The sequence below is a fragment of the Athene noctua genome, chromosome 2 (assembly GCF_965140245.1).
Source record: "Athene noctua chromosome 2, bAthNoc1.hap1.1, whole genome shotgun sequence".
Classification (NCBI taxonomy): Eukaryota; Metazoa; Chordata; class Aves; order Strigiformes; family Strigidae; genus Athene; species Athene noctua.
This window is the reverse complement of record NC_134038.1, coordinates 167075933-167093725: the sequence shown is the minus strand read 5'-3', so window position 1 is coordinate 167093725 and position 17793 is coordinate 167075933.

Here is a 17793-nt window from a genome sequence, read left to right as displayed (position 1 = left end):
AGAGAGGGTTGAACTGATGCTGAACATTCCGAAGTATCTGGGCAAATGATGAATTTTACTTATTTACTATTTCTTTTTCAAGAAAAGCCTACAGAGGCTATTTGAAATTTCTTGTATTGACTGAAGCATATTTCCTAGGAATAAAGGTGGTGGAGTTTACTGCCTGGGGATGGTGTGGGGTCCCCAGTGCTGGGGGTTTCTGGCAGATGTGATCACACATCTATCAGGCAAGACACAAGTGTAAGAGAGATTGTGTAGAAGAAGGGTCCCCTTGAAATCTCTTTCAATCCTGCATTTACAGTACTGAAATATGTCTAGAAATGGCTTAAAACCTCTGTTATAGTAGACACCATTATAAAACATGTGTTCACTACCAGCGAGGATGCAACTTTACAATGTTCCTGCATGCAGACTATAAACCTAACAAAGTAGAGGTGGGGTTTTTTTATTACTTTTTTTTTTTTTTTTCCTTTGTAATCTGTAGCCCTGCCTTATGGAATTTCTTTTCCCCATGGGAAAGAAATTTGTCTCTGATAGGTGTTTTCTTAACTGAAATGAAGGAGTACTGGATGAAACCAATGACCACCATCACCCTGTGTCTTTCTGTCCTCTCTTTCTCTCTTTTTTTTTTCCCTCAGAAACCAGCCCACAGCTTAATATGTGTCACCACTGGGACACATCAGAGGGGGGACACCCCTGCACTCTCTGATGTCTCAATCTACTTTTTCCTCTGTTTACCTTACATAACTATATAAGAATATGAGTTCTTCTCATATTTATTCAACTCATGAGAAAGACAGAGAAAATCTCTTCATTTACCATCATGGAAATTTTCTAATTGTTTCCTACATGTTCCTTAGAGTTCTGTATATTCTTTTCTTGTCTTATTTTTCCTTACCATAAAAATGGGCTTGTCACCTATGCTTCAAGATGACTACAAAATGACCAAAATTATACCAAATCTAAGACAACTGGAGGAAAACAAAATTAAATTTTATTTTGTAAAACATTCTAACAAAATAGTTAAATATAAAATTATAGAGGTTATGTCACTAAAACTATCTTTCAAAAACAGAAAAAAAATCTATTGCATTCGTAACCTTTTTATACTGGGAATTATCTTAAAAAGCTATATATATATATTTAAAAAAAAAAAAAAGACTTTTTAAGCTGGTTAATTACTTTGGTATGTCTAACAGTCACTGGCAATGATCCATTCAATGTGCTTCTTTCAGCTACATATTTCACTGGGTGCTCGTAGCTATTAAGCAGCTTGTAACTAACCTATCCCAGTACCTTCACTGTTAGCAATTTTCTCCTTAGAAATTTATGAAGTAGTTTCACCAGCAGAAAGTATGGTTTAGCAGGAAAACATTCTGAGAGATCATCACTGGGAGTTTTTATTGACTGGATGAAGTTTAGAAGAAGCGAGACTTAAGAATTTAAACATTTGGCTTGAAAAAAAGTCACTTTTGAATGACGAGTTTTGATCAGAGAGAGATCAAATTCAGTTTTGGAAGAACTGACCCAAATTATCTTCACTTAACTTTAATAATTTAAAAGTTAGGTATCAATTCCAGAAAAATTATTTCAGGACACTCCTGTACTAAATATAGAGATGTAGGTACTGATGATCAGTAATTTATTCCATCGGTCTGAGAGGACCTTCTCAAGATATGGACAGATGTCCCCAGGAATTGCTCCTCTCTTTCTTTGCTGTTGGGGAAACCTGGAGAAGTAGCTTAAACTCCTAATTTTCTGACAGCTGTCATTAGGTGGGACATCCGATGCCAAAGTATGATTGAAGTAGACGTTTTCTCAGCTTCACAGATCTGTTGACACCTAGAAGTCTACATCCAATTTGTCTGAAACACAGTTGAAAGTTCAGAAAACTTTGTCTAGAACAAAACCTAGCTTAAGAGTCCACTTTATTCAAACCCTCATTCTGGCCTTGAAAACTAGAGTTTAGCCTCTGAAGACCTCACAGCAATCTACAGTTTCAGCTGGGAACTATACTGTAATGAAGCTACTATGGGATTTATCAACTAAATTACTTTAGCCTTGGGACTTAAAATTAGTTCATTCAAAATAGATTTTTTTTAATGTGTCTTTTCCCCTGTACTTTGAAAGCTCTGGACTCTTATAGTCTCTGACCCATAAGTCTCACATTAGCCTGCTTGTATGGAACAGTTTTTCTTTTAATAATTACAGCACAGTTGACATCATCTTTGGGAAATGCCCTGGTAGTGTTTGGGATAGTTAAATCCATCATCACCATTCTTCAGTTAACTCACATGATACAGCTCTAGTAGTTGGAATAAAACCAAAAGAAAGTAAGAGGAGAGCTGTACAGATGTTGTCTCGTTAGTAGATGACTTGCTCATCTACATGCAAACACAAGGGATGTTAGCTGAGCTCCATCCTGCTCGTACTAAAGCACAAGTCTGATGTTTCCTGCCATCAGCTTTGTCACTGTGAGAAGTTTCTCAGAGGCCATCATTCGCAAGCCACTGCTCTCTTTGTCCCATAGCTAATGATGGTTTGGCTGCTAACAATGGAAGTCCTGGAAGGCCAAGTGCACATAGGTCAGGGCAATCCCATGCAAAAATACAGGCTGAGTAATGAGTGGACTGAGAGCAGCCCTATGGAGAAGGACTTGGGCGTTTTAGTGATGGATAACTGACTATGAGCCAACTATGTGTGATCACAGCCCAGAAAGCCAACCGTGTCCTGGGCTGCATCAAGAGAAGTGTGGCCATCAGGGCGAGGGAGGGGATTCTCCCCCTCTACTCTGTGCTCATGACACACCTCCTGCAGTGCTGCATCTAGCTCTGGGACCCCCAACATCAGGACATGGACCTGCTCAAGCGGGGCCAGAGGAGGCCATGAAGATGCTGGGGGGGCTGGAGCACGTCCTGTATGAGGACAGGCTGAGAGAGTTGGGGGGTTCAGCTGGAGAAGAGAAGGCTCCGGGGAGACCTTAGAGCGGCCTCCCAGGGCTGAAAGGGGCTACAGGAAAGATGGGGAGGGACGTTTTATCAGGGAACGTAAGAAGAGGAGTAATAATTTTAAACTGAAACAAGGTAGATTTAGATTAGATAGAAGGAAGAAATTCTTCCCTGTGAGGGTGGTGAGGCCCTGGCACAGGTTTCCCAGAGCAGCTGTGGCTGCCCCCTCCCTGGAAGGGTTCAAGGCCAGGTTGGACGGGGCTTTGGGCAGCCTGGGCTGGTGGAAGATGATCTTTAAGATCCCTTCCAACCCAAATCATTCTGTGATTCTATGATTCTGTGAAGAGGCAAATCTGACCACGGGAAGGCCCATCTTTACCAGTGTCTGCAAAAGCACCCTTGGTGACTAGGCCAGCTGGAGATGTCCTTCCTGGAGCTGTCTATATCTGACTGCAGTAAATCCTATCATCTTGTTTCTTCTTGTTCTCATTAACTATAGGCTTTCCACATGTTGTTCTGGTTTAGAACCTGGATCGAGCTATGAGAAAAAGTCATCTTTGTCCTTCATTGAAAGTTGAGATTGTGAAAGACAGAGGTAGTATTAATTATAGCTGCTCAAGGGAAATAAACACACCTACACACACACACACACAAAAACCACCCCAACAACCAAAAAAGCAACCAACCACACCAGCAGAACAATTAGTTAATTACTTAATGCCTGCTATACAGGAGAGAGACAAAAAGTTTCACTCACTCCTGGTTTCTGCCGGAGAGTGGACCATGATTCCTACACTCACAGAGAACCAGAAAACAATAAGAACATATATTTTTTCATCACATTTGTGAGGCTGGCACTTTGGGCAAGAGACCGAACAACATGGTTCGGTCTTCAGGGAGTCCTGTGTATCTGAATCAAGGAGGCCAAGTGGCTGAGTCTAAACACAGTACTCTTCATCCATCCATGTATATTCTTAAAACCACAAGGAGTCATAAAAAATAAGTGTGATTTCTTTTTTTGGGTGATGACCATGCCTGTAAGAGGAAAAAAACTGATTCTCATTAATTTCCCAGACAATAATGGTTTATTTGTGCAAAATAATTAGCCTCTGGAGTAATTCTAATCACTCCATATTACTTAGTTTGGGGAAAATGACAGAATATTCGTTCCTAATTGCAGCTGCTCTACAATCTTCTAGTCTGAAATGGGAGGTTGATCTGGCTTCTTCTTCTAAAATTGCATTGACATTGAGACAATTCCCTGTTTCAGCTTGCTTCTCAGTACATGGAAATATTTGTTCATTCATCCTTTTTTACTTGACTGCATTATGGTTGTGGTCCATATGGTTACACCCATATGGTTGTATATGATGTATAGATGATAATAACATCTACAGTATATATTCTACACACACTTTTTTTTTTTTCCTAGCATGTAAGTCGTAAAGTGAGATACACCTCAAATGTCATTAAAACAGCATAAAAATTATGCTGAAAACAAGTTATTTAAGTTATAAATATTAGATTCAAAACAGCTTTGGGAAAATGATGCATCATAACACAAATCAAACCCAAATGTGATTTTGACTAGTCATCTATTCCAAATATTGTGGAAATTACAATTAATTCATTGATTGATTGGGGTTGTAACTTGCCTCATGCAGTTCTGTTCATGCAGGGTATTTGTGCTATTGGCTCTGGGTATGTAGAAACTCCGAGATAATAGCAGGCAAGTGATTCCTCCCTGTGTGTCCTGTGAAATTCTAGTTCTGTAGCAATACTGTGATATCGCAACTTTTCGCTTACAACAGCTGAAGACACTTTAAATGACCCAGTGGCAGCCATGACAAATGAGTGGAGGGAAATGGTCTGAGCTAAAAGCTTGGACAACTTTGAAGCGGGGAAGAAAAGATTGCTAAAGCATCAAATTGCTAATTTTGGACACCTTTATCTCAGGAGGCTCTGAAAATCTTTATGGATGAAGTAGGTGTTAGTTTATAAAGATGGTTTGCGGTTTGGTAAGCTCTAATATAAGGCTGCTGAATCATAAAGCAAGAATTAAGTTCACTTCATGTGAAGCAGTAAGAGATTGAAAGAGAGGGTCATGATGTAAACATAGATATTGACATCATGGATAATCACACTGGCTTCCTTTCACCCTGGCGACCTAGTCACTGTCATCAGAAGTCTCGAATGTCATGCTGAGTAGACATCTAAAATACATAACTAGATTAATGTGCTCAGAAAAAAACCCCATAGCTAGATTTATGCACTCAGTGTGACTATTTCTTACTGTTTTATGATGGGATGCCTTCTATTGACACTGGTGATATGATGCAGGTTCCACTGAGAAGCTGCAGTGATGCTCAGAGTCTGTTGTACTAGGTGGTGCACAGACATGGTGAAACATAAATATGTCTTGTCAAAAAGTCTCTAAAATCTCTTTCTACTTAAAAGAAGCAATCCTTGTCCACCTGGGGAAAAAAAAAAAAAAAAAAAAAAAGAAAGTAACAAAATACTGGTGAAATGCTTAATATCTGGAATGTTTCCTTTGTAAAGAGACCAAGGATGTTCTGTTACAAGAAACAGTGAATTCATTTCACTCATAACCATCTGACATTTTGTTGCTGGAGAAAAAAGATGGATGCTTTTTGAATGTATATGCTACTTAGTATCTTTCTACAGATTTCAGATATATGAAAAAGATAGTTATGAGCAAAATTGGGCAAAAAAAGAGTGTTATATCTGTTCATATTCAAATAATGCAAGCATGTATAAAATCAACTGGATTTTCAATTTTTCCATAAGACATATTTAAATTATTTCCTTGAAACTCTTCTCTTACTACCTTTATTTCTTCCGAATCTTTCAGAATCCTTAATGTTCAGAATCCTTCTTTCCACGAAGCAAGAAAAGGAGTAATATTTAAGGGTCTGTATAAAGTCACAGAAGTAGACCCAGGAATAGACCGGGTTACAGTTTCCTGAATCCCAAAACAAGACTCATCTCACCTGACTTCAGAGGTGGGACTCAGCTTGCAGGTTCTGACACCTGGAAGTAGGTGATGAAACTTGTGTGCCTACATGTGAATTGAGAGTCTAACCTTCCAGAGTAATCAATTCAATCACTTCACAGAGCTGTTTATTTCTCTAAACATAAAGCATCTAGAACTCTGAAAAGACCTTGGGAACCATGTATCCCATGAGGTTGGCAGAAATGAACATGTCCTACAGTAGGTCAGCAGCATCAAGCGTTGGGAATGCTAATACAAATGACATTGAACACCTTTGTTCAAGCGTAATTAAGCCTTTTGCCAATACATTCAATAGTACCTATTTAAGAATTTATCATAAACTAAAGTGGACATGTCCGTTTGAATTACATATAAACACATACATCTCAGTTCAATTGCCCATAAATAGGTAACCGTAGAATCCTAAAATGATTTGGGTTGGGAAGGACCTTAAAGATCACCCAGTTCCAACCCCCCTGCCCCGGGCAGGGACACCTTCCACTAACCCAGGTTGCCCAAAGCCCCGTCCAACCTGGCCTTGAACCCTTCCAGGGAGGGGGCAGCCACAGCTGCTCTGGGCAACCTGTGCCAGGGCCTCACCACCCTCACAGGGAAGAATTTCTTCCTTATATCTGGTTTAAATCTACCTTATTTTAGTTTAAAACCATTACCCCTCATCTTATTCCTACACTCCCTGATAAAGAGTCCCTCCCCATCTTTCCTGTAGGCCCCCCCTTAACTACTGGAAATCTACTCCAGAGCCTTCTCTTCTCCAGGCTGAACAACCCCAACTCTCTCAGCCTGTCCTCGTAAGGGAGGTGCTCCAGCCCCCTGATCATCTTCATGGCCTCCTCTGGCCCTGCTCGAGCCGGTCCATGTCCTTCTGATGTTGGGGGTCCCAGAGCTGTACACAGCCCTGCAGTTACTACAGTCAATAAGCCACTTCAGATGTCACAGGGTATCCTGACATACACCCAGGTGCCATTGCAAAGTACACAATTTTCACATTGTTCTTTTGTCATATTTGTCAATCATAAGTAGCACAATGGATGAAAAGCAGACATACATCATCAGATGTAATCAGATGAATCCCACTGGCCTCCTACTAGACTAACTGCAGTTCCATCTTTCTTCCTCAGTGTAAAGGAGTTTTTTCACTTTTTCGTGATGTACATAATAAAATTAAAATCTTCCTGATGCCTTTGAACTACAGACAGGAGTATAAACTGAAAAAATAAACAAAAGGCCAAATGAGAAAAATTGGAAGATGCTTCAATATAATATATGCTTATTTCAAGGTAATATAAGTGGTTTGAAAATTTATTCCCTACAGATAAATAGTTTTAAGTAACAAAGAGAAAAAAAGCAATAATTAAAGTTTCTTTCAGCAATTTTTAAACCATAGAGATTTTTGGAAATTCTATATCATATTTCTGAACAATACATTTCTGACTTTATATAAATGTACTTAATCTGAAAAAGGTGAAAAATCAGTTATATGATTACATTTTTGTTTTGGTTTGGTTTTTGGTGAGAAGAAAAAGTTATTCATTTTTCATCTGCCAATGGTATTTCTGAAAATTTACCTTTTAGAGTAATTACTAAAAAAAAATTGAGAGGTGGAGAGGAGGGAGCAGTCTAACTAACCTTTTTATCGCTGTTATTTAGTTCTCAGTTTAAGGTTTGGCTAGGAAATATTCACAAAACCCTATTCATACCTCACATGCATATTGTGTCTCTATCCAAAATTAAACAGGCCTCTTTAAATGGATGTAAAATGTCCGGTTCTCATCCATGCTCTGGACTTCATGAGGTTTACCTGACTCTTCTGTAAACCATAGGAAATGACCTAGCACTATATATCATGGAGACCTTTTTGGCATGATGTCTGAGTGGAGGTTATCAGTAAGGTAAAAAGGCACAGGAAGCCAGGATGATATTCCATAACCTGTGGTAGTTTTCAACGCAACAAGCAGCCAAGTACTGAATTTCTAAAGAGCCCGGTGTAAATTCTTTTCCCATTTGAATCTTCCAGCAAAAGAAATTGCCATTCTCTCTTAAACTCCGCAGTTCAGCTCAGGTGTTAGAATAAGAAGTGTAGTTATCCAATTCAATATATTAACTTCTTTTCTATGGACCTCTAGAGGCAACTAAAATGGGGTGGGATGAGTCTGTGTCACTAACAGTAGAAACAACATCAAAGCAGCACTTCCAAAAAAGTGTATGTGATAAGGATATTCAGGTCTGGTGGGACAGCAGCTAAATCCTACGGGGATGCAACTGGTAAAAAATGGTGGAAATTTGGGAAATTTCCATCGTGCTTGTAAGGTACATCGAAGATTGTACTGCCTCAGTGCATGGTGCCGTATGACACACAGTGAAAAGCAATTTGAGCTCTGCAAAGGTAGTGTAAATACAGTGGAAAAGCAAAAGGCAGGAATCAAGAGAGTTACCCAAGGTCGTACAGTGAAGCAGCAGGAGAGCAAAGAAATGGAGCTCACACAACTGAAATCCCATCTTACTGCTGTATGCATTAGCCTAGATTGATTTCCCTTCTGGTTTAGGGTTTAGAAATTAAAATTGTCTTGACTATTTATCCTTCTCTTGAGTCATCCGTTCACCAACCATTTCTCTCTTCTTCGAAACATTCTTTTTCTCCTTTGCCATCCAACTACCTTCCTCTCAAAGTCCCCTGAGAAATGTGCGTGAAGATTAATGGAAAACCAAGACTTCATAAGCTGTTCTCCTGAAAGTGGATTTAATCCAGACTCTCAATGGCACCCAAAAGTGTATTTTGGGGTGTAATTATAAATGATACACTCCACAGAGAGCTCATTTATTCTGAAATAAGTATGGAAGACATGTTAAGCAAGATGGGTTTTTTGTTTGGGTTTTTTTGGTTGTTTTGTTGTTTTTTTTTTTTAATTTCTTTCTTTCACCTGACACCACAGCATCAGGACACAAAGCTGCAATTGGACTGAAAATAATGAAGTGAGATGTTCCATAAAGTTATTTCCAGCTGATGGACTACATGCTACACAAATATATAGGAGACTCCCAGAGGAAACTGACAGGTCACCCAGGCTTGCATCGGTTTCAGCAATGTATAGGAGATCCATAGCTCTCTTGTAAGAGGAACAGTTTCCATGCAAGATGTGCAGATGTTAAACTTTTATTACATATTTGCTTTGTATTTTTTGCTTGCTACCAGGATAACACCTACTGCTAAGTTCAAGCATCAGCTGAGGTAATTGTTTCAGTCTGTGAGGATCCAGTTGTGGGGTCAGGTAAGAGCATGGGAGAGCAAGTGTTAAGCAAGAAACTTGTGAACTTGCCTAAACTGATTTGTCATGGAGAAGGTTAAAAGCAGAAGTGCCAGCAGAGCTTTTGTGGAAAATGGACAGATTCGGGACATTTTGCATCAGACTGAGAAAGGTCAGCATTTCTGGCAGACGGTGAGGCTGGTGCTCTGATTCAACTCAAACAGAACCATTTCTTCCTCAGACTCCCCGCTGTCAAATTCAGAGGAGTTTAGATTTGGATGAGGAAAGTGTCTCAGGAAAAACAAGACCTCACCATCCACTTTTGAACTAAACCTGAACCCAAGCTAGACTTGGATTTGAATCTGGAGAGAACTTAACTTCTTTTTCTTCTTTTCTCTTTTTACCCTTACCTTCCCTTCTCTTTTCCTGGGGAAAAAAAAAAAAAAAAAAAAAGAAAAAAAAAAGCAGCAATTCCTCACTCAGTTGCAGAATTTCAAGATCTAGAAAAAATCATACAGGCTGTCATAACAGCAAGAGATCAGGGATTTCAGTACCTTCTCAAAGTTCTCTCTCGTATTTCTAAAACTCATTCAGCTGTATTTAAACTAATACTGATACCTTACTTCTGGTTTGAAAACTACCTACCATGTTATTTGCTACAAGCATAATAGCTGTGCCTCAAAGCCAGCATGGCTTTTTGCTCTGTTAGTAACAGAGGTTGTAATAGGCATGCAGAGTTAGTGAAAAGAGATTTTTTTGTTTTTAATTATACGAGGTCACTGCTACACCCCAATCATCACAGCTTATGCATGAGTAACTTGTGCTCTGTCTTGCCTGATTGATCCCTCCTCCAGGATCACCAGCAGCAGCTAAGTTTCTACTGAAGTGTGATGGTCTTTCTCCAGTCCCACCTCACTTACTTCTCCCTCCATTTGTTTTTCCACTAAGAACAAATTAAAATGTCTGTGAAATAACATTATGGTTTAGAGGCCTGAGAATACCTTAAGGGTGATCTCAGTCCATGCATTCTATGCTGCGCAATGTGACTTGTCCCTTTGGCAGGAGAAAAAATTCGAAGCCGAAATCCTGACCCCTCTGATGTCAGTGGCATTGCAACTGTTGGCATCTGCAGAAGTAGAACCTTCTCTATTAATTGGATAAGAATCAAATTAAAGAAACATTTTTTTTTCAATAACATTTAGAAATTAAAAATTTAGAAGCCCGAGGTGGTCTCTTTGAAAGAAGTAGCAGCAGAAGCAATGAAGCTTCTCTTGTTTGCAGATAGTGGAAGATGTTTCATCAGGGACAGCCTTCACCCTTTTTCACTCCACATCACGATACCTCAAATTCCCTTTGATCTTTCAAGAGACAAGCAGTCAAGATATATGCTACTCTCTCTTAACAGTAAGTGCTTGAAACCAGGAACATTTACTTTGCATAAAGCCACAAACATATCTACAGATTCAGCATCTGTGGCACAGTCCAGCTTTGACCTCGTGGTGTAAGATGGCCTGTTCACAGTACGAGGATACAGCATGATCCACTTATGTTCAAAGAGTAATCAAAGCCTTGTGGGAGGAGGAATGGGAGAGGAAAACAAATAAAACCCAAGAGAAGGACAAGATGTGATCTCATGACATGCATTTTCTCTTGAACCACCTGGGAGATCTTTTCAGAAGCAGATTGTGTTCCAGTCAATTAGCACTGCAGCTGCTTCTTTTGGCTGAAAAAGCCAGGGTCTGCCCTTGACAAGCAACATTCATGAATATCATCCAAAACAAAGTCTTTAAAAATAGGAAAGCTGACCTCTTTTTCTTGTGTGACAGCTCTGTGATGGAAGAACCACACGTAAAAAGGACTGAGGACTGATGCCTAGACTAGGGGTTTACTAACATGCCGCATTGAACATGGTGTACAGCTCTTCAAGCCAACGCTGAATGAGCTAAATCTGGACCTAGAGGGAAAGATGTTGCCTTAACACAGTACTCTGCCCAAGTTAATAAGCCTCTTGGGGAAAATAAAAAAAACCTAATTATTTTTCGTAAGACAGCTCTATCACTACTGTGATCTGAACTAGTATCAGCATGGTGCCAGGCCCTGCTGCATAGGATAATGAGCTTTTTCATTATCTGGGTCATGTACCACTGCTCTCCTGTTGTACTGCACAGTGCAGGCTGCATCTCATCCTGCCTCTGGCTCGGAAAAGCAAAACTATCCCCACAGCCTCAGAACAGGCATGTGAACAGGCTTTGCTGTGATCGAGTAGCTCTTATGCAGGAGAAAACTTCCCCCAGAAAGGTGCAGTCCTGCTGAAGACCCCTAGGATATGAGGCCCAGATTTTAGGAAATGGGAGCATCCTGCAGCCTTGCTTGAAATCCCAAATGGAATCTAGGAGATATTTCTTGTAACTGAGAAGGAAAAAAACACTTCTGTTGTTGCTGAATTGCACAGATGCCGAGCACAGTGCTGCAGTTAAATCCAAAAGAAGTCAGATAGGTGAATTCCATTAAATCCGTGTGAGACAGATTGGTGAAACTCTTACACTACATGGGTCATGAGGGCCTGAATCACACTGAAGGTGATGATGCTGAGAAGCTCATGCAACTCTTTCATAAACTAGGATTGGAGTTTTAATCTGATGAGTAGCTAGGTCTAGTTTTGGGGGATGGGCAAGTCCGTGTGAGTCTTTCTTGGCTAAAGCTGCACCTTCACTGGAGAAACATCTAAAGCATATTTGAATGTAGCAGGTCAGGTCCTTGTCTCTCATAGTTTGGCAAAGTTCCACTGAAGTTAACACAGCTCCTCTGCATTTACCCCATCTGAAGATCTGGCTCGGGCCACTTAGCTCTTCCTACTTTCAATGTAACCATGTGTTATGCCTCATGAAAAAGGTGAACTGTGGCTTCTAGCCAGAACATACCAACCTTTTGGAGTTCATCATATGAAAATAAACAAGTGATACCCAGATGTGTGTGTGATACTTATAAATATATATATCTCTTTCTTTATATATAGAGATACATATATTTGCACTGTTCTCTGTCTTGGCTGGGGCCAGTTTTGGAAAGGAGACAGCAGTGAAGTTATTAAGAGCCTCCACTCATGTTAAAATACCTCTTTAGTACAACAAAACATACTATTGTTGAACTGGGAAAAGATATTCCATAAATCTCCCAAAGTCAAACACCATGACGGGAATATGGAAAAATAGATCTATATATTAACTGCTCTTTTAACAGCATTATTTGACCCTTAGAAAAAACAAACAGAGGAAAGAAAAACGTTACAAGCCCAGAAAAAAATTCTCTGACTCTTATCAAAAGCACATTTGAAGAGAGGCCTCGGAGGCATCTGTTGTTTAATGGGCCATGCTTGATTTATTGATGATTATGTAGCAAAAAAAATATGTAATCATTCCAAGGCCATGAGAGGTGCAGGGCTTCAATTTATTAAACCTTGGAATCAGGGAATATCTTTTATTTTTTTCCCCTCCTTCATTCAAAGAGCCCTGTTTGACCAATAGTGTGAAACAGTTTGATGGGCAAACCCCTCAGTGCCGAGCTATGCCTCGCTCCTTTTCTGTAAGTAACTGGCCACACGAGAGCAGGCCTGCAGTTTGAGTTTACACAGCTGTATGCTGGAGCACAGAGTTCACTGCATTTATTTTAGGCTTCTTTTAGCAATAGCAACAAAACCATGCCCCTCCTTGCCCTCCCCACGTGCGCCGACACTCATGCTGCTAGCTCTCCCTCTGTTTGCAGGCAGGCATGCACATGCAGACACATGTATGTTTACAGACCCATTTCATCCACAGACTTCACAGAGTCACCTCTTTTTAGGTACAGGAAAGTGAAAAAGGATCTGGGATGGTCGTGGATGTAATGGGGCAAAAAACTTCAGAGCAAGTCAATAATGGTGAGGTGATGGTTGTTTACACTAGTTATTAGCGTGAACTGGACCAGTCAAGAGATCTAGCTGTCAGTCTTCTCATCAAAGCATTCATTTTGCTCAGATGTTTTGGCTCAGCATCCCTTTGCTCAAATTTCAGGGTCCCAATCCCTCTTTTCCTCTTTTAAACATGCTTAAACTGCAAAGAAGCTCCTTTTCCCCCAGCAACTAGAGCTGTTTGTTAGTTAATATTTGGGGATCCACCAACAATGACTGACGTGGCAGTAGCACATGTAAGAGACAGTCCCCAAACCACAGATCTCATCACCTGAAGAGACATGACTGGCTCAATTCAGGGAGATAAGCACAGGGCAGTGACTGGGAAGTAGAATCATAGAATCATAGAATGGTTTGGGTTGGAAGGGACCTCAAAGATCATCTAGTTCCAACCCCCTGGCTATGACAGGGACACCTCCCACTAGATCAGGTTACTCAAGGCTCCATCCAATCTGGCTCTGAACAATTCCAGGGATGGAGCATCCACAACCTCCTTGGGACACCTGTTCCAGTGCCTCACCACCCTCACAGTAAAACACTTCTTCCTTATGTGTGACCCTCACCTCCCCTCCCTCAGCTTCCACCCATTACCCCTCATCCTATCATTACAGTCCCTTGTAAAAAGCCCCTCCCCAGCCTTCTTGTAGGCGCCCTTCAGGTACTGGAAGGCCACTATGAGGTCTCCCCAGAGCCTTCTCTTTTCCAGGCTGGACAAGCCCGACTCTCTCAGCCTGTCCTCATAGGAGAGGTGTTCCAGCTCTCTGATCATCTTGGTAGCCCTCCTCTGGACTCGTTCTAACAGTTCTAAATCCTTCTTATATAAGGGGCTCCAGAGCTGGACACAATATTCCAGGTGGGGTCTCACAAGGGCAGAGTAGAGGGGCAGAACCATCTCCCTCAACCTACTGACCACACTTCTTTTGATGCGGCCCAGAATCTGGTTGGCTTTTTGGGCTGCAAACGCACACCGTTGGCTCATGTTGATCTTATCATCCACCAACATGCCCAAGTCCTTCTCCCCAGAACTGTTCTCAATCCACTCATTACCCAGAAATACTGTATCTGTGCTTGGGATTGCACCAGCCCAGGTGCAGGACCTTACACTTGGCCTTGTTAAACTTCATGAGGTTGGCCTGCTCCAAGTGACACAACCGCTCAGAGAAAGCGAAGAAGCCCCAAAGACTTGAGACTCTATTGCTGGTCCTTGCTATGTCCCAGGAAGGATTAATTCACTGCCACTCACTTGGCTTACAGTGAGGGTCTGAAAATAATTATATTTCTAATGTGTTTGCAGCACCAAACAAAATAAATGCAAATTGAAATGGTAACTGATGGCTTAGCCTGGAATGATTTCTTTTTGAAATTATCAGCAAAAATTAAAATTAGTAATAAAAAATGAAATTAAATTAAATGAAATGAAATCGAATCAAATCAAAACAAATAAAAATTAATAAGTCAGTACAAGTAAAGAGAAGCTATGTTGTCCAGCATGAGATGAACTCCCAAAAGTTATAAATGAGCGGGATTAGTCTTTAATTCTGTGGCAGTTAATGACCATCTGCATCATGGGAGATGTAGTCTGCCTTGGGAGCTTGGCCTGAAAATGAAACTGAGACCAGGAAGTACTTACCCAATAAATCCCATATGGGACTCTGGTGGTTGGTGCAGAACAAAACTTCTCAGCTGGAAACATTTTGCTTTTTGTGCTTTGAAGTTTTCAATGAAATGTCAAAATATTCCACAGAATACAGACATATTTTTGTGGAATATATTATTTAGGTGAAGGCTCAATTTTTTTGTTGAAAAAAATGGATTTGGCAGAAATGTTTTTCCTGGCTACTATTCAGGATAGTGTGGCTGCTCCTCCTGAACTCTTCCTTCAAAATCCTACTTAAAAGGATGGATTTCTGGCATGACTACAAGAACTGAAGAAAAAAAAGACACTTACTGAACTGCCTCTGACTATGGACCACTGTATTGTCATCTTAACAACCTGGTCTCAATTATTCCCTGTCATGACATATATCTCTTTCTTTCCAGATGCCTTCTTCCAGCATAGATTGCAGTTTCATTGAGCTGGGTGTCTTCCCTCTGCCCTATGCTTTATTTATGTATTATCATGTTTTATTTAACACATGGGATATCAATGCACAATGATGATACAAACAAATAATTCTGATGTCAATACGGCTATTTTTTGCAGTAATAATAGCAGTTAGAGTTGCTGTAGCTGCAACTCTTCTTTTGTGAAGGCTGAGGAAGGGCATTTCAGAGATATACTTCCCATTTTGCAGGTGGGAATCAGAAAGCTATATTCTAATATGGCCCAGTTTTCCACTGAATCACCTCTGAAATTATGGGTTGAATTCTTGTGCCTTAATTCGTATATCTAAAGGTAGGACATCTGAGATCCTCATCCTAAAATGCATCACGTGAATCCTGATGTGGATCTTGTGTGAAGTTTCAAATGTGTCCTTCAGATCTCCCATGTAGAGTTATTTATTTTTCTGTCAAATGAGCTTGGTGTGACCCCATGAGATGTTGCCAACAGGTGAGATGAATCTCACTTCTTGCTTCTGCTGGATCCTATTGGCTGGCTTTGACTTGGAAAGTAAATCAAGGAAAATTCAGCAACAAAATGTTGTCTTCAGCAAGGAAACTTTAAGTGAAAACGTACTCTGAATGTTTAAAGGAGATGGGATAAAAAAATTTGTTGTGCACTAATAGAGATGGCTTATTTACCTCCCCTGATATTTGTGATTAGGAGAGAGGAGCCTGTATTTTTAATATTTGGCTTTATCAGTGTAATATAATATCATAAGATACCTATTTTCCATATCACACAAACACAGGATTAAACCAATAGAATAGAATAGAATATAACAGAATAGAATAGTAAAATAGAAAAAAAATTAAAATAAAATAAAATAAAATAAAATAAAATAAAATAATCTCTGTTTAATATTTGAAGATCCATAAAGAGCATGTCTCCGCTGCATTTTCTGGTTAGTAACACTTCAGTGATACATCCCTACCTTGTGGTGACTCAAACAGACCAGTAAACAATAGGCCTCAGGATTGAAGACAGCTGGACATGAACATCGTGCAGGCAGTTTCGGGCACAATGATATAGAAGTTACCAGGCATGGAAGAAAGCATGAAATGTCTTCCCAGCTGAAAATCATTGGTCATATGAGTCTTATTCTGGATAGGTGGAGGACAGCCTATCAAAAACAGATGTCTTCATGTGCATCAAAAATCAAGAAAGAATATGTGAGAAAAAATTGAAAATCTAGAGTCTTTTAGAATAAAGAATGCATAGAGGTGGGAAAGGGTGCTATTAGAAGGTTATTCTGGAACTACCTATTTAATCGATTTTTGTGCCTTTCATTGCCATTCTCTCAGGAGAAATGAAAAGGGATGTTTCACCTGAGATATACATTCAGAAATGTGAAGCCATGTTACCACAAAATGTCTTGATGTAAAATTTAACCCTGGGATTTCTGAATATGAGAAGTATGTATCTGTGGGTTTTCAGCTAAGAAGCGAAACCAATTCTTGTAATTTTAGACATCTAAAAGCTGGCTGGACACTCAGATAGTTTCTAGAGTCAATGGAGAAGAATAGGCACCACAACAAGGGATAAATCCTATTCCTTGGCTACACAAGGTTTTCTGATAACCCTTTTGACGCAATAAAATCAGGCATGACAGAAAACGGCTTTCATAGCATTCATAATATTTACAAATTAAACTCAACTACTATGAACACATATTCCTTCAGGTGGGACATATGCCTGGAACTTGAGACATTGACAGAATGAGAAAGATGAGTGTACATTTAACAGTCTTGCTTCTTTACTGGCCTCCGGTGGCATCCTATCTGATGTGTACATGGAAGGTCTTTTACACTGTGGCATTACTCTTTGCTGGGCCCCTAAACAACTCAGTCGGATGACAATAATAGAACCTGGAACTCTGCCAAGCACAATAATGGTATTTCCTGGAGTATTCACAGAGTTTCCAGTTCTTCAGACAGGGTGTAACATGGTAAATTAAAATCACGGTATTTTAATATCCAGCTACAAATATTCACAAGTGACTCACAGTCCTGGGAGCTTCCTATTTTACTAAGGTGACCCAAAATACTTTTGCCTAATGAGGCTTTATTGTCAGCAAATCTGAGATACTAATTTTCTGAGAATCGGGCCGCTTTGTGATTTCTTCACATATATATATGAACAAGAGAGAAATCAGTGAGAAATCTGACAGTAATTTTATAGATAAGATAGTTCAGTCCTGGAGCTCTGGTTGCTTTGGACTGGATAACTTTGAAAAAATGTCTGCCGTTGGAAATAAACAAATCGATGCCTAACTGGTGCTTGTCTTATGATATAACAAGCCAGCAAGGGTTGCTTCAGTGTCCAAGGAAAAGATAAGCCTATTAACCTTTCTTTTAATGGAGGTGATGATAGGGTATCTCTAATAATCAGCCTATTGCTGCTACACTTAAATAGCTGCTGTCCTCAAGACTTCTAGTTTTGTCATTTCAAAGTGAAGGTATCTGGGATGTTCAGAAGGTATTAGGGAGAAGGCTGGCAGATTCACAATGCCAATTTGTCTT